We start from the raw sequence: 19134 nt of genomic DNA on the forward strand, positions 1-19134 counted from the left end.
TTACAAGATGAATTACTTAATGACTTGAAATTCTTTATCTTCTTTATATCATACATTTGAAGGTCAAAATGATCAATAAGAAAGTTTGCCAATTTCAGAACATTCTTTACTACTAGATTGCTACCATAAATAAACATTTCTAAATTTTAATGCTGGTAGAAAAAAAAAAAACTCAAAAAATGCTACGGACTCTTTCATTTTTGGATAGTCAGTTAAGTATTTAAGAAGACCATGGATCCAATTGTTTCATTTATTATTCAGTGATTTTGAGGTGGATCCTTAACTTCAAGTTGAAAAGATTCTTAAATACCTCTTAGGGAAGCAAATTTAAAGTGTACTCCTACATGGGAGTGCTATATGCATCTAATGAAATTTTCATAATAAAAATAGGTCTTGTCTATAAAGAAGCCATTTATCTTTCCTACATGGAGGACATAATCATTCTTATCCCTTAAATTTTAAAATGGATGGTTGTCAAGAATGACATTGACTTGACACAAAGTTCCAAAAAAAAAAAAAATTAGACTTCGTAACTCACCCGAGACCATCCAAAATGACATCTATGCATAGGAATAAATGTGAACTCCATATAGAAAAGACAATCCCATAAAAATAAACTACTAAATTTGTTGGCCCTTGCCTTCAAAATGCTACTAGTGCTCCAAAAGTAGATGAAACAATTAGTAAGAAAAAATACATACAGCCAGCAAAATAATTGGTGATATTTTGGTGGAATTATCGCATGGATTAAAATCTCCTCAGTTTTATACCCAAGTCCTTTTCGTTATGCTTTGTTGTATATCATGATATTCCTTCATCCGATATTGCTGAGAGCAAATGGCCTTTTTTAAGTTTTTTCAGTTACGAATTCTAGTGTGTCGGTGTAGTTAAATGTTAGAAACATTTCACTACCCCATATTTCAAGTTTTTCATGAGTAAGAACTCTTTCAATGCTGAAATAATAAAACCATATTTAAAATCCACAGATGAGAAATTTGAGGTCGTCAGTTATCTCGAGCATTAGACCACTCCATCTTCGTTTTCCCTCCCTCTTCTCCCAAATCCCTCTACTCAATAAATAGGGGAAAAATAAACAAGTTAATTTTTTTTATATTGCTCTTGAGATAAAGTGTTGAGCATATATACTATGCTCTCCCAAGAGGATATTGTGAATTAAGAAAAACATACTCTTGATGATGTTTTCAATCTGAAATTTGGAAAGCTACCTAAGAATCACTAGATGACTATTTTTGAAGTAAAAATTTGAATTTTGAGATTTTTGATATGGAAGTCAAGCCCTCCAAAAATGGATGATCTATATTCAATATGAGGCATTTTTTTTTTTTCTAGTATATAGAAATTTCAATTCAATTTTTCTTTTCTTCTTTTTTTTTTTTTCAAAAAGTTAATAGAGAAGACAATTTTTATATCGTTTCGTTTTTTAGCAAAAGATAACTTACGAAATATTATTATAAAAGGTCATTTGTGAAAGATGACTTACTAAAATATATTATAAAAGATCATACAACGAATGTACACATAAAATAAAAGAAGGAAGAGAGTAAAAGATCAGAAAAATGGAAGAAAGAGGACGGACAAGACCTGGCCGAAGACACTCTGACTCGGTGGAGTTCCTCGGCTTCGGCCGAGGCCCAATACTGTGTCCCGAGTTTTTATAAATATTTTGTGCTCCAAATTTTTTCCAAATAATGTCTACTTGACTTATTGGTACTATTTATGCCTCAGTAGCCTTCATCCATGTTTTTTATGGTTCACACTGCAAATACCACGAGATATCACCCCATTTTTTATTAAAAAATAGATGTGTCTTATTTTATTAAAAAAATTGTCTTTGTCTTACTGTATTAAAAATGTGTGTCATTAAGGTTCTTGATGCCAATAGCGTCCAAGATGTTTAATTTTTTTTTTTTTTTTTTTCAATTTATTGTTGAGAGTCTTGGAACTGATTTTGAGAGATGTTCAAATAAGGGTTAAAAAGATATTTTTATTTTAATTTTTAGGCAAATTTAAAGGATTTTAGTTTAGTTAAGAGGAGCACAAGAGGCTTTCCTAGTTTCTAGGATGTCGTGGTCTATATTGATGAGCGCAAAAAGTAGATGGGTCGGGGGATTGGTCCCGTGAGAGCTAGAGAGTTCTTTAAAAAGAGTATCAAGAGGAGAGATGATAGGAAAGGATGGGAAAGGGGGTGATTTACATGATTTAGGGAGAGATATTCATGGTTAGTTACGTGAGAGATAATAAAAGCGTTTTAATAAGGATTTGAAAGATGAATTTTGACGAAGTTTGTTCCGAATGTTATACTTCTCACTTTTATTGAATAGTAGCATTCAACGGGGCTAGTTGTTATACTTCATTTTTGACATACTTGTATCATCAGGGTGAATAAAGAGACAGCCAGTAGTAACCTAGTCTTGCCGGTGCCCAAGATGCTGGCACACCATGGGAACACTGTAGCAATAAGCCTAATATTGGGATCTTTGAAGAAGTGTCAAAATGACCTCAAATTTCATAAGAGTGTAGTTTTAGATATCTTAAAAAACCCCATAAAGTTTCGTCGCGATCTGACAAGTTTTGAGTTGATCAGGATGAAGTTTAGTTTTCAAATCCAATTCCTATCATATTGAAAATAGACCCTATAACTATAGCCCTATTTTCTGGGCCTCAAACAGTATCAAACCATAGAAATTGGATCTGTAACATCAGAAAACCACTATGTACCAAATTTCGGCTCAATCGGGCCCTCCATGACCATTATGAGCCTAACTTACCATAAAAAATGAGATTTACACTATTGCGGTGCAGCCTCGGTGAACCAGTTTCCATTTATGGAAACTATGTTTTCTCATTTCGGGATGATTTTCAAATGCTCATAACTTACTCGTTTTAGGTCTAATTAAGTTGAAATTTGGATAGGAGCTAGATCTCGACGATACACTCGTTTTAATTTATAGCACGTATAATGACATGACTCGAAACGAGAGCATTTCTAGAGAGAAGATGAGCTCGAAACATGAAAATTCAGATTTTAAAAAGAAGAACATCCAATTCTTTGAGAGGTCATAGCTCAAGATCTCAATGTCGGATCGTCGTAAGTATGGGTATGTTGCAACCGTGCTTCGAAGAACTACAATTTGATATAATTTTATATACGATTGGAGGTCGGATGACACCGAATTATGAGGTCGAAGATGGCATACTTTTCAGGTCATTGGAATATCATTTTCTATCAACTTTCCAAAATTGGAACGTGCTCAAACAGAGACCAAAATTGATGAAATTTGTCACAAAAAGATCGTGATAGTATCCTCTTCAGTTTGTGATCAAAATGAAGCCTCGAAATATCATAAATCATACGGATTTAGTGGTCGAAGAATTACAAAGTTTATGGACTTGGTCGTATCTTGGGTTCTTTATTAAAAATCCATTTCAAGACGATCAAATGGTATTAAAACGTGCGCAATAGTTCAAACATTAATTCTACTACGCCTGATAGCTCGAATTACCACCGTATATGTCCGAAAAAGCTCCTGAGCGCTAGCAATGACAAGAGGCCCCTCATTGAGGGATGGTTTTGTCATTTGTTGAAAAGTGATGAAAGGTATTTTGGTCATTTGGTCCAAAAATAGGATTAATATTTGAAGTCATAAAATGTGTATTTTTTGACAATTTTGGTTATTTTTAGCAATCCACCTATGTTTTGGGATTGCTCTATAAAAGGAACTCAAGTCATTTGTAATAATTTCTCTTGAATGTTGGAAATTAATGAGAAAAGCTTAAGAATTCTAAGAGCTTAAGCTTGTTCTTTTTCTTTGCTTTCAAATTCAAGATTCAAGATAGGACGAGAGAGAAACATTTCTTAGAGAGAGAAAATACCCTTAGGAAGCTTTCACTCCCTAGAACCACAAAAATTCCAACTTCCTTAAGATTCCCAAATCCCAGTTCTATACACCCTAGAATACCTAGCTACCATACACCCTAGAACCGTTAGCTTCCAATCCTACTCCATACATCCTATTCCCTACCTTAGCTAGCCTACACCCTACTCTACACTATAAACCATAGTATATCATACACCATAGTATCTCATACACCTTACCTTACCCCGTACCATACACCTTAGTTCCTATACGCCATACCTCAACCCAACTCAACTAATACATACACGTAAACTTTAAAGCCCTAACCTTGACCCAAAAAGACTAAGGTTTTTCTCTCATGTACATGCAAAGGGACCGATGAAAGTACACTTCGGCTCAAGCCCATTCTAGGTCCACTCTCTCTCACCTCTCTTTCTCTTTCTTTCTCTCTCACTCTCTATCTTTCTCTCTCTTCTTTCTCTCTTTCTCACTTCTCCCTTTTTTTTTCTCTCTTTCTCTCTTCTCCCCTTTCTTTCTCTCTCTTCCTCTCTCTCTCTCTCTCTCTCTCTCTCTCTCTCTCTCTCCTCCTCCTCCTTTGCTCTCCCCCTTAGCTTCTCCTTCCTTCTCTCACTCTCACTATCATGTCCAAATTCCTAGACCAACACCTAGGGTGGGTCCGGCTATCCTCTCTCTTTATTTCTCTCTCACTCCCTCTCCCCTCTCGCCCAAAAGTTCGAACCCGTACCATAGGCGGGTCCAACACCTTTTCTCCCCACTCTTCTGCCCTATCTTACTCCCCCTCTCACCCGAAAGCTCGGACCCGCACCACAGGCGGGTCCAAGTCTCTCACCTTACTCTCTCCTCTCCTCATACTCTCATCCTCCCCCATTGAAGCCTAGACCTGCACCATAGGCGGGTCGACCTCTCTTATCGTCACACTCTCGCTTACCTTCACTCTCTCAAATCCCCTAGAGCCCGGACCCCCACCATAGGCGGGTCCATCTCCTACATTCCATATTCTCACATTTTTTGCACTACAATTAGAGCCCGTACCCGCACCATAGGTGGGTCCATACCCATTACACCCCTTATTTCATTTTTATCTCACTCTAAACATTGTGCTATCTTTCTAATTTATATACTCATTTCATTTTATTTTACTGTCATCATTTCTTCATTCTCTTTCTTACTCACTGCTTCTTTCATCTCTCATGCACTTGATTTGGGGTCTTCTTGAGATAGTGCCAAGGGTTCTAACTCTTGGACTGCTACTCTAACCACCGACTTGTATAGTATAGTCGAGTTATAAGAGACATTGATTCTCTTACATTCGGTAACTCGGGTTGGGGTCATCCTGAGTCAGCTTTTCTCAGAGTTCAAACCCTTTCGCTACTCTAACCACTGAGTCACACAGTTTTCGGGTTGTGAACAGATTTCATCTCTCACTCCCTCTCGTTCTTTTCTCCCTTGATCACTTTTAGGGGCGTCCTTGGGTTAGTGACATAGTCATGCGCTCAGCCTTGTAATCCCACATTCCAAATCCTCAGGGTACCAAGGCTTCGAGCCCATTGTTTTTCATTGTCTTTGGTAATACCTCTTAGGAGAGGTTATGCCGACACGCTACCCAATATTTTTTGGGTCATCCCTTCACTTTTCTTACTTCAACTTCTTTTTCTTCTCATTTCTAAACCAAGTTCTCATCAACTCATTCTTATTCGCTTCTTTCTTCTGTTTCTTACCTTTTTCTCGTACCACTCGACCCCCAAAACTAGATCCATTACCCATAAAAGGTACATCAGAGAGGAGTTTACTTTAAGTGGATTTCATTCACAGTATTTTAAATGAGAGTTCAAGTGAGGTGATTAGTTTAGAGTGGGAACCGAATTCAAACCGCGCTGCTGAACAGTTGGATGACTTTCGTTCATTGATCTAAGAGGACAACAGCCCAGGCGTATCCCACAAACTCAACCACGTTGAGGTAGGTGTTCAAATCCACCTCTTCATCGTTTTAAAATCCTCTCATAGTTAGACATAGCTATCCACACGTGACACATGAGACGCACACGTGCTCGTGAGGTCAAGCGGTTGTTTGAGAGGGCGTCAATCGAACCCGGGTCCTCGATGGAGCCCAAGTGAGGTAGATCTAGGCCCAACCAAGAGCTTCTTCATGGCTTGATTTACAACCACCTTATTTTCTCCATGACGCTTTAAGAAGATTTTTTATCAACTTCCTAAACAAAGACATCCGCTATAAGAAATCTTTTAAATGAATCCTACTAAGATGTATTGAACAACCAAAAGCCGATATTGTGCTCAAAGAACTACACGATGAAGGAGGACACGCAGAGGCAACACCGCTAACTCAAAAAGTCAGAAGGCCAGGATACCAATGAACTACCATGGCTGAAGATTGTTGAAAATTTGTGAAGAAATGTTGATGCAAATAATATTAAGGTTACTTCAATTTTGTATTCTTTAGTTTATCTCTTCAGGAATAAGAGAGGAGGTGCGCAGGGATAATTCGGTGGGCATGAATTTATCGAATTTATCTTGTGCATATTGATCAATTGGATTGGGTTAGTTTAAGAGTATAAATAGATAAGGTTAAATTATAGGAGCTAGTTTAGGAATGTAAAAGGATAAGGTTAAATAAAAAGTAGTTTTTAGGCTTTCGATAAAAGGGGATGCTATGTGAGGTTAAGGGAAGAGAGAGTTTTTCTTGTTAATGTTTATCTTATGTTTTAGTCTATTTAAAGGGAGGTTTCCCTTCATTGTAAAAAAAATAGATGAGTTAATAAAATTGGTTTCGTGAAGATATTTTTGGAGTGGATCCCCTTATAGACCTTGAGAGGGGGTATATTCTCTCAACCTTCAACCTTGTCCTTTTATTTTTTACATCAATTTACATCAATTGGTATCAGAGCAAGTCAGAACCTGAGAGCAAGTTAGATCCAAATAAGTTAAATCTATAGAGACCAAGTTAGATCAAAGCAAGTTAGATCTGCTATGGATGATCATTGGGAACAAGCTTGGGATTATTGGGAACGATCTATAGAAAAGTTTTCTAAAGTCCTAGAGGATGGTCGAACTGAAATACATGAGAAGAAACATGAGATGTAGTGGTTGGAGAACAATCTTCCTTGTGAAGAAGAAATTTGCAAGCTAGATCCGTCGTGTTCTATAGAGAAGTCAGATCCACCACATCCTATAGAATGACCACGAAATTTTGACATTAAAATCGATCTCCCAAAATTTCATGGTCAAGGGTGTTCGTCAATTGAACTTAGTGCTTTTTTGGAGCTGTACCCATTCCTGGTTAGGAGTAATCAGCCCAAGCTCGTATTCAACAATTACTCTTGGAACAAAGTTGCAGGCATCAGTCTTGAAGAAAACGTATCGAGGCTCATGGTGGGACTTCATCACCAAATTTTGAGCTCGAGGTCGAGCTTCTCCCAACCCGGGGAGAATGATGCAAATGATATCAAAGTTATTTTAATTTTTCATTCTTTAGTTTATCTCTTCAGGAATAATAGAGGAGGTGCGCAGGAATAATTAAGTGGGCATGAATTTATCGAATTTATCTTGTGCATATTGATCAATTGGATTGGGTTACTTTAGGAGTATAAATAGATAAGGTTAAATTAGGGGAGCTAGTTTAGGAATGTAAAAGGATAAGGTTAAATAAAAAGTAGTTTTTAGGCTTTGGATAAAAGGAGATGGTACGTGAGGTTATTCTCTCAAACTTTTAATTTTTTTCTGGGTTTATTTTTTTACATCAATTGGTATCCCTTAACCTCCAGTGTATCCAAAGCCTAAAAACTACTTTTTATTTAACCTTATCTTTTTACATTCCTAAACTAGCTCCCCTAATTTAACCTTATCTATTTATACTCCTAAACTAACCCAATCCAATTGATCAATATGTACGAGATAAATTCGATAAATTCCTGCCTACCTAATTATCCATGCGCACCTCCTCTCTTATTCCTGAAGAGATAAACTAAAGAATAAAAGAATATTTATCTCCAAGGTAATGGTCAAGCAGAAGCAACCAACAAAGCCCTTCTGAAGATCATCACTCAAACCATAGAAAGTGGCAAGGATTGGCATGAGAAATTGCAAGTTGCACTCTAGGCCTATGGAACCACTGAGAAAACAACTTTAGGAATTACTCGCTACTCACTAGCCTATGGCATAGAGGTGGTACTTCCAATTGAACTAGAAATGCCTTTTCTTAAGGTACTTTCTCACAAAGAATCAGACTAGTTGAAGCCCAACTAACCACTCTCGAAACCCTAGACGAGAGGCAATTACGAGCAACTGACAAAATGATATTCTATCATGACAAAATTGAGCGAGCATATCTGAAGAAGGTGATACCTCGAGAATTCAGAGTTGAGGATCTAGTTCCAAAGAAAATCTTCCATTCGACAATGAATCCTCACCCATTAGGAAAATTCAAGCCTTATTGGGAAGGACCATATGTCATAACCCAAACTCATCCAAATAATGCCTACAAACTCAAGAACCTTGAAGGATGGGAACTGAATGATCTTATCAATGATATGTACCTCAAGAAATACTACTCTTTATAAGAGAAACAAAAAAAAAAAAAAAAAGCAACAAAAAAACAAAATAGGAGCTTAGCCAACCAAGTAAGAAATTGAAGACTAAGAAGCTGATAGTGGCTCCGAATATGAAGATCAACGCTTGAGTAAAGCAATTCAAGGAGGAAAGACTTTATAAGAATTTAGCAACCATTGTCAAGTATTGGATACCAACAGGTTGGCAAGGAAAGTCTAAGGATAACCAAGACTAAGACTTCCATGCCTCCTGGAAGAAGGAAGGAAGATAGAGTTCTTATTTGTTTTTTAGGATGAAGTGCCAAAAAGAGAAAACACCACTGACACTTCTTCATCTCCTCCTCTTTTTTCATATTCTTAAAAAAGCAAAAAGAAAATAAAAGAAATTCAGCAGGAATGAAAAAAAATAAAAAGAAATCCGAGCATTGGAAAAAAAGACCACCGGGCTGATCACCCAAAAGGGACCCTGATGGTGATAAATAAAATAAAAAATAAAAATAAAAATAAAGACCAAAAAGGAATCCGTCGGGCTAAAAATCCGAAAATAACCCCGAGCGTTGGTAAAAAGGCCACCTAACTGAACACCCGAAAGGGACCCCGGGGTGACAGAAAAAAGAACTCCTCGACCTTTTTCATCTCTTCTCCAAAATCTCTAGAAATTATTCTCTTCCTAAGTCAGAATGGTGTCTGAAAGCAATGTAGTGTAAAAGCATCAGTCCAAGTAAATTTGAAGAACCTTGACTATCTGAACTTCAAAGGGCTAGGTAAGTGAAGGAACAAAATTGGAAGTCCAACGGGATTCTAAACATACATGGGCCATATCCGACATTATCCAAGACACTGGCTTGCTAAAAAATTCAAGAAAAACTCTACCTTAAGTTGTGTCCCAAAGAGCCAAGAATGAAAGATGAAAAGTAATCGATGATTCATAGTCCGGAAGATCCCAATCCAAGGCTCGGCAAGCTCATATTCGAAAAAAAAAAAAATGTATTGATCTCAAGTCTGCTTAAGAATCCCAAAAAACAAACAAAAAAAATATAAAAAAAAGTAAAAGAAGAGTGTTAGTGGATCCCGCACCCACTGGAAAAAAAAAAAACAAAAAAAAACCAAAAAAAAAGGAAGAAAAAACAAAAAAAAAAAAAAGAAGGAAAAATAAGAAAAAAAGAATAAAAGACGCAAAAAAAAAAAAAAAAAAAAAAACACGGGCAGGAGAAAATTGTCTTGAGATCCAAAACTAAAATAAAAAATGAAAGTCAAAAGATCTGACACTCAAAAGAGAGTGGAGTCGGTTTCGAAAGAAGCCCGAAGTAGTCTGAGCAAACCTTCCATTGTGACTGACACATCAAAGGTCTTCTGACACCTTTTTCATCAATCATCTTCGATGTTAAAGTTGTGAGCTGAAATGGCTCACCAAATCCAATTGAAAACGTCCAACATGTACAACGTAAAGCAGTCAGGAAAATCACAGTCAAAACATCAAACTCATGCGATATAAAAGAGCCAAGACACTAACTTGTATGATGACAAAAAGATCGGGTACGCAATTTCAAATCAACATCAAACCTGTACGACATAAAAGAGTCAGGGTAGGTACAAAAACGTTAATCACTACATAATGTAAAACTGCTCATAAAGCTCCATGGTAGCATGAGCCTAAATTGCTTACCATACCTGGTTTTTAACATTCTCTCCCTTTTCAAAATTTCCCATGTGTTTCATGAAATTCACAAAAACCTTAATTTTTTTGATTAAAATTGTAGCCCAAAACTCTGTTTCTGTTTCAAAATTATATCTATCTTCAAAACTTTCTAAAATATTTTAAAAAACGAAGGAGTTTCATATAAGATTGGATATGATGTTTCCGTTGCCACCAAATCCTGAATTATCATGCTTGCAAACCCTTAGGAAAATAGAAACCAACTCATAGGTTTCCAAAACAAAAGGCCTAAACCTGTGGACCCCAAGATTCAGAATCTAAGGCGAACAAGAAGTTCAGTTAGCCAGGAATTCATCGTCTCATCATTTCTTCTAATTAGACTCCGATTCGATTAAAGAACTAGACCCCACGAAAAAGGTCTAAAGTTGAAGATGACTACACTAGTTTTTCCTAAGTAGCATTAGAGTGACGACAACAAGGAGTGTAATCAACTCAAAGATAGAACAGTTTCTATTAAATGTCATTTCGAATCCCGATTGTCGGATACCTCTCAACCGTACTAACTTAAAGATAGCAGTATCAGTTCGATGTTTTACGGATCAAAAACATCCATCAACGTACCACCTAACCAAAAGGTACTGGTCATTTAAAAGAATGATCCATCGAAAAAGGTTTTCCCTCCCACTGTTTCTCAGGTGTCTATTTCTATGCCATTTACTTGGTGTCTTAGGTGAATGCCAATGAGGAGCAATTGTAGACATCCTCTTGGGCTAAGACAACTCTTAAAAACCTCGATTTTGATTATAAAGGACCACATAGACTTCAACCTAAACCCAATATAATTAGTCCAAAATTGGTCAAACCCTATTCCAAATTGAAGTATGCCCCAAGAGCTTTCCAACAGTCCACAAATCACCTAAATTGGACCTAGAATTAAAATGATTCAAAAAATGACAATTTGATCCCTACGAGACCCTACAAGTGACGAGCCTCGGGGTGGGCCGTGTTGTGGCCCAGCAGAGCCAAACATGGCCTGAAGATGCAGTAAATGTGTTTTTTCTAAATAGATAATCCAAAAGATCAAGATAAATCAAAAAAATGGAAAAAAAAAAAAAAAAAGGGACAAGAAAAATCATCAATTGAAGCCAATAACTACCTCCCTCCAAAACCCAAAAAGATACATCAAAATCCCATATAAATCATTAAAAATAGGACATAATTCTTGAAATTAAGAAAATTGACTAAAAATACCCAATATGAGAGAAAAAAAAAAAAGCAAAAGAAAGTAGAAAAAACCCAAAAACTACCACAAATTAATTTCAAAAAATCCTAGAACCCAAATTCTACGTTAATAGATCACAAAACCTACCTTAAGAGATTCCAAAATTTTAGAAAACTAAGAAAGTTCTCCTCCAGTCCCAAGAGAAGCCTAGGTAAACCTTACCTAAAAGTTTCAAGCTTTTCCCTTGCCTTAGGAACCCTAGATCTATATCAAATAACCTTAATTCTACCAATTCCAGCAAACATAAAGCATCCAAAAAGGAGTTGGTGGCACAAATCAGAAGAACAACCTGATCCAAACCCAAAACTTCAAGTTTTGGGTCCCTAGAGCTAAATATTTATTTTTGTTCGTAATTTTATTTTATTTTTTCAATTAATTCTCTATTTTATTTTATTTACTTATAAAAATTAAATTATGATTAGATTTAGTTAAATTTAAAAATATTTTTAAGTCAAAATACGAACTTGCAGCTAGGTTAAGCCACCTCCAATTGATATAAACCTTCAGGGAGAGGGATATCATACTTCAAATATAATTTCATGCGAGTCTCGACTCAAACCTAAAACATAAAGTTTTGAGGTGCTGGTCAAGGCATATCTTACCAAACAATGTATATGGATGCTGGGTTTAAGCCAACTCCGAATATTGCCCAATTTGTATAATCAACAAATTTGGTCACTTCTATACCCTTATTTTGTACATAGAACTTTTTTAGAAAGGGTATTTTTTATCATGAGGATGGGTGTGATATCATCTACATGTGGTAAGACATCACCAATATGGAGTATTGAATGTCATTAATATGCTCCATGTGGATGATGTCACACCCATGTGAAGGATGTCACACCCCTCCTAATTACCAAAAATACTTTTACTAAAAAAAATGCTCCATGTACAAAATAAGAGCATAAAAGTTATCAAAATTTGTTTAGTACAGTGATAAAATACTCTATAGTCTATATATATATATATATATATATATATATATATATATATATGAAAATGTTGATATTAGCCCACTAGGTCATATGAACATATGAGCCCAACGGCCCAGATTGAATCTAGGCTGATCTGATGGTCACGACTTCATTTTGTGTTTGAATCTTAATTTTTTTTATAAATCCAAATAACTTGAAATTTTAGTTATCCCTTCTTCTCATCAAGGTGCATCTAATAAAAATATTTAAAAAATAATTCGTGAAAATTAAAGTGACCAAAATACCCCTAAAACTTTTTTGGGCCATTTTGATCAATTTATTTATTGTAAATTATTTTTTGATATTTTATTATAATATAATATTTTTGAAAAACACACGCCTAATATTTTAAGGTATTTGAATTTGTAGAAAAAAAGTAAATTTTAAGTACGAAATGAGGTCGTGACCGTCAGATCCGCCCATATCTAATTTGGGCCATTGGGCTCATATGAACTCACGTGTTCATATAAGCTAGTGGGCTAATCTTAGTATTTTTCATATATATATATAAGGATAAAGCCCATTTTGACATCATATGTCAAGGTTTCCTCATGCCCCGTCTATCAAGCCTTATATCCTTAATTGATGACGAATTAAAAGAGACATCACACCTCATCAAAAGTCCTCCAATATCCAGGGGAGAGGCATATAATGTCCATATAAGTATATGTATCTTAGAGTTTCATCTTAAATTGAAACCTCTGCATGATCTCTTATCATAGACTGCAACTCACGATGCACATGTGCAACTAATGGAGGATTAAGAAAATATACATCATACTGCATCAGATTCCTTTATTATCACATGGAGAGGCATATTGACGCATTAGGAGTATATGTATCCCAACACCTGTCTCATAATAAGTTGGTTTTCATATCTTTTGTCATCAATCGTTAGTCAAAACGAACATACTTGAACAACGAGTCGTTAGTATCATATTTTTATAAATCGTAAGTCACAACGTATAGGGCGGGCTGACTAACGAGTCAAGACTCTAAACGTATATTGGGCCTTCATATGATGAATCATGGTCATATCATATCAGGGGTATATCGAAGCAGGGATTATGAAGAGCCATGCTCATATCTAATCCAATGTCTGTCCAGACTATCATTATGCATTCATAAAGACATACTAAGCCTTACATATGGTGACTAAACTCATTCAATAACCCAGGCATATCTCTAAGGTCTTTTTACACATCCCATTCATTGTTAACAAATTTATCTGACGATCGTCAAGATGTATCTGAAAATACACCCAACAAGTTGACACCTTATACAAATGTCATATATGTTAAACATATAGACTCAAGGCTCTAAACAATCAAATTAGAGCCCACCTCAAAAATTTTACTAGAAGAGGTTGTTTTGGTGCCCAAGTGTCCTCAAATTGATCATCTCGACAACAGAGAAAAAATGGATTTATCTAAAATTTGGGGCGTATGTACATATGACCAAGTCACACCCAACAAAATATTAAAAAAATAGTATTCATAAAATAAAATGAGGAAATTACCCCTTAAACCTTATAGGGGAATTTTTCATAAATTTTATCATTCCAATTATTTGTTTTATATTTTATTCATGTGCATCTCACTTAGTGCACACACCTACAAAATTTCAGATCATTATGATTAGTAAAAAAAATATTAAAATTCAAACACTATCAGATATTTATTACCGTGTGATAAACTTTGAATGGTGATAAAGCCATATGTAAAGTACTGTAGAACTTCACCTATAGGCATTTAAATTATTTTTTTTATATTTTATTCATTTGCATCTTACTTAGGCGCACACACTTACAAAATTTCAGATTATTATGATTGGTAAAAAAAAATATTAAAATTCAAATTTTTGGTGATGTCTCTAGAAAAACCATCCTCTCTCTCTCTCAGCCATATAATCTTTCCTAGCATTGACTCTTAACATATAAGACAACAATTTCTTTTGACAAAAATATAGGACAACAATATTTAATCTCTTCAAATTGAAAATTTTCTCCTTTGTTATCCATTTTTTTTTTTGACAAGATTACTTAGCTTTTATTGATACTAAAGAGGAAAACAGATAATCACTGAAGAAACTGCATCCATTACTTGAAGCCACAAGTACACCAATTTATGACATTCAAAAAATTGCCTTCCAATATCACTGTATTTCCAAACCCCTTCTCTCTCCAAATCAAGAGTCCTTGTAAAATGACTCTTAACTCTGTATGATTTGCAATAGCCACACCACATGGTAGCATAAAAAATAATAATATTCCAACTATGATCTCTAAATGCTCCACCAAAAATTGCTGCCCCAGGATTTCCAAGGGAATAACCATCAAAATTAATCTTCAGAACTCCAACTGCCGGTAGTACCTATCTTAATTTTGGCCTAACTTTCAAAAAAGATAGGCGATGAGATTACTCATATTTGAAAACACATCAACTTTAGAAATCCCAAAGTTTTCATTGGTAACTCTAAGCCAACTCCAAACAGAATTCAAAATTTTATATTGTAGCTCTTGATTCCCTAAAGATATGCCATCAAATGTTCTTCTATTTCTCTCTAGCCACAACTCTGAAATGATTGCACCTCTAAAAATATCCCAAATGATTCTACCACTTTTTGGAAGACCAATCAGTTGAAGTTGCTGCATCCATTGTACCAATGATCTGGTATGACCATATTTACCCCAATATGGTACATAGCCCACTGCCAATTGTGGTAAGAGAAATAACATAAAAAGAAAAGATGAAAGCAATTTTCTTCATTACTTTTACATAGTAAGCATACATTTACTATCACTTCTCCCCTCTTCCTTAGGTTGTCCACAGTCAAAGCCTTTTCTTGTGTCATAACTCAAATGAAAGCTTTAACTTTAAGTAGGATCCTCCATTTCCAAATATCATTATGGTCTAGCTGGGTCCATCAAATACGATAATGGAAAAATGTGGATTAAGCAGGTCTTAATGAAAAATTCTCATTCTTTTCGACTACCCATATTGCTTCATCGTTAGCCTTCAGAAAAAGATGAATATTAGCCAAATGCTGCAACAACTCAATTAATTGGTTAAAACCCACATTGGGTATACAATTATATCGACAATTAATATTCCTTATAACATCACGACCATTTATCAATCCAATGTCACTCACCTCAGCCATCTTATTTGAACATCTGTGAAACAAATCTGGAAAATTGAACTTAAGAGCCTCCTCTGTTGCCCATCCCTGATGGCAAAACAACACATTGTCACATCTTCCCACATTCCACCTAATTTGGCTGAGCATAAAAGTTCTCATGTAATTTATTGTCTTCCACACATGAGACTGCCTCATATCACAAGAGTTTCCTCTTGCAATAAACTTGTTTAAAGCATCTACCCCATATTTAGCAATGAGAATATGCTTCCACAATTGATCTTCTGGATTTAAAGATCCCTACCACCACTTAAAAATTAGAGCTTGGTTCATAAGTTTGATTCTACGAATTCCTAAACCACCTACCCCTTTTAGTGGGCATACCCTTTCCCAAGTTCGGAAATGGACACTTCTTCTAGTCCCCATTCGAGCCCCACAAAAGTTCTTCATTATCTGCACAATTTTTTTGCTATCCAAAGAAGATATGACCAAAAGGGACATTTACTATAACAGATTGAGCCAAATCCTTGAGAAGATTGGAATCCTCCTCAAGCTAGAAGCAAAAGACCCAAAGCGTTTAATTTTAAAGGGGAAAATGATGTGGATCCCTTCCTAAAAAATTTATGGTCCATTTAGATCATTGGGTTCTCCCATAACCCGTAGAACTGATTTGCCCAATACCCTTCACATGTAACAATTACCCTATTAACCCTATTCGATGTGAAAAATCCATGTTCGCCAGAACTCAAAAAATCCTCTCTCTCCAAAATCCAAAGTTTCATTTAGATCATATGGGTATAGTACATATATAGGGCATTTCCTTGAGAGAAAGAGAGAGAGAATTGACTCGACCGAGTCCAAGAACCATGGTTTTAATAAAAAGGGTATTAGAAGAATAAGTTTTTATTATAAGGGGGTCCATGAGTTTCAGGTAAAGCAGAGAATCTAAATGGACCCTAAATTTGTGAGGAGAGGACCATGTCATTTTTCCATTCCTTCTTCATATAAAGAGACGTATATGTCATTGCTACTTGCAACAACACTAATACTCAATTTGCCATATTCTCTTCAAATATCTCATATTGGCACAAATATTCAATTGGTTTTGAAAAATTTCAAGTACCAAATGTTCTTGTGTTACCCAAATTCAAGAAGAGGTCAATATGAATAAGCTAATTTACATCTCACATTAAATTTGAATTTGATTTTTTTTTTTTTTTTTTCGTTGTTAAGGACCAAGAGACGTGGAAGGTGATTCTTAAATGGGTATAAGAAAATACGTTTTATGTTTCGAAAGATGATCTTATTTTAAGAAAGGGTCGTGGTGGTAACACCCCCACACCTAGTTACCATGCTGTGGTTTTTAATCCTACTGACATTAATCACTGACACCTTCAAAAAGTCTAACTCCCTAATCTATATGAAAAAATGGGTAGGGGCCGTCTTCCCCACTGAATTACCCAAAAAGGATAAAAAGATTGTCGTATTTTTGCTCTTTCAATGCCTCCCAAAGTAACATAGCAACTAAGGGCCCGTTTGGCTAATTGGATTCAGATTTCCAAGAGTCATGTTTCCTGGAAAAGCTGGGTCAATCGTGTTTGGTTCACTCAGAATTGACATTTCTGTTGGAATTGAGATTTGATGCTCTAAAAATATGTTAGATCGAACATATCTTTAATTACTAGACAATTTGAAAATAGGTAATCTAGATAATGTGTTACGATATGCACCATTTTTTGGACTTGAAATGGTGTAGACAATTAATGCGAGTATTTTTAAAAATCACAATTTTGGGATTTTTGAGTTCTACCTTTCTAGAATGGTAATTAGCATTTTTTTATTATTAACACTTGTTTGAATATTTACTAATTATATAATTAAGTTATGTTAGAGTACTCACACTATAGAGCAATTTACAATTTTACTCAACAAAATTTTGGATACTTGTATACCTTTGTTTTATATATGGAGCATTTTATTAGTAAGGGTATTTTTAGACATTAGGAGGGATATGACATCATCCACATGGGGTGTGACATTATCCGCTCCATGTATAAAATAAGGGTATATAAATGTTCAAAATTTGTTGAGCACAAATATAAATTACTCTATAGTGTGACCACTCTAACATAATCCATTATAGTTTGAACATTTATACATGCGAACCTAACAAAAATTGAGTCATATCTATTGAACGTTAGAAAGTTGAACCCAAGTAGTTAAAAAGGAGGTTTAAGCTATCCCTTTTTTGGCTACTCCATCACCCTTGTCAATGTCATTGAGTGGTTTCTACTTAGATGTAAGGAGCCTCTAATATTAGGATCCAAATAAGATCATGTTTCTTGACTTGAAAGAAAGTAGTTGTACCGAAACCATAATATGAGCACACTAATCCCAAACTGGTTTTAATCTAGAGTATGGCAACTTAGACATCCATTTGACCGATGTTAGTTACATAACAAATTTTGGAATATAGAATTACATGTCTCATCTTTGGCAAAACTGAGTAAAGCAATAACTGACTTAAAAAACAAATTATAAATATCTTATTTTAGTTATTCAGTTGTTAGAATGTCACTGAATAACTACAAAGTTCCGAAAAAAAAAGTAATTTGGACTTCGTGACTCACTCCAAACCATCGAATTTAACATCTATGAGTAGGAAAAATTGTGATATATATGTAGCAATGATAAATGGTCTCTTTGTAGACAATCCCATAAAAATAAACTACTAAATTTGTTGGGCCTTATTTTCAAAACGCTACTAGGGCTCCAAAAGTTGAAACAATTCGTAAGAAAAAATACGTACAGCCTTCAAAATGATCAGTGATATTTTGGTGGAATTATCGCATGGACTAAAATCTTCTCAGTTTTATGCCCAAGTCTTTTTCTTTGTGCTCTTTTGTATATTATGATATTCCTTCATTTGATATTGCAACAACAAATTTCCTTTTTTAAGTTTTTTCGGTTACGAATTCTAGTGTGTCGGTGTAATTTAATATTGGAAACATTTGACTTCTCCATATTTCAAGTTTTTCATGAGTAAAAACTTTTTCAATGTTGAAATGATAAAACCATATTTAAAATCCACAAATAAAAAACTTGAGGTTGTCAGTTATCTACAGCATTAGACCGCTCCATCTTCATTTTCTCTTCCTCTTCTCCCAAGTCCCCCTACTCAATAAATAGGGAAATAAACAAGTAAATTTTTTTATATTGCTCAATAAATAGGGAAAAATAAACCAGTAAATTTTTTATATTGCTCTTGAGATAAAGTGTTGAGCGCATATACTATGCTCTCCCAAGAGGATAATGTGAATTAAAAAAAAAACATACTTTTGATATTTTTTCTATCTGAAATTTGGGAAGGAAACTACTTAAGAATCGCTTGATAACTATTTTTGAAGGAAAAAATTTGAATTTTGAGATTTTTAACTTGGAAGTGAGGGCCTTCATAAATGGATGATCTATATTCAATATGAGGCATTATTTTTTTTTCAAGTATATAGAGATTTGAATTCAATTTTTCTTTTCTTTTTTTTCTTTCTTGTTTTTCAATGAAGTTAATATAGAAGACAAAAAAATTATATATTTTCATTGTTTTTGCAAAGAGAACTTA

The sequence above is a fragment of the Amborella trichopoda genome, chromosome 5 (assembly GCF_054954075.1).
Source record: "Amborella trichopoda isolate Santa Cruz 75 chromosome 5, AtrichopodaSantaCruz75HAP2 v2.0, whole genome shotgun sequence".
Classification (NCBI taxonomy): domain Eukaryota; kingdom Viridiplantae; phylum Streptophyta; class Magnoliopsida; order Amborellales; family Amborellaceae; genus Amborella; species Amborella trichopoda.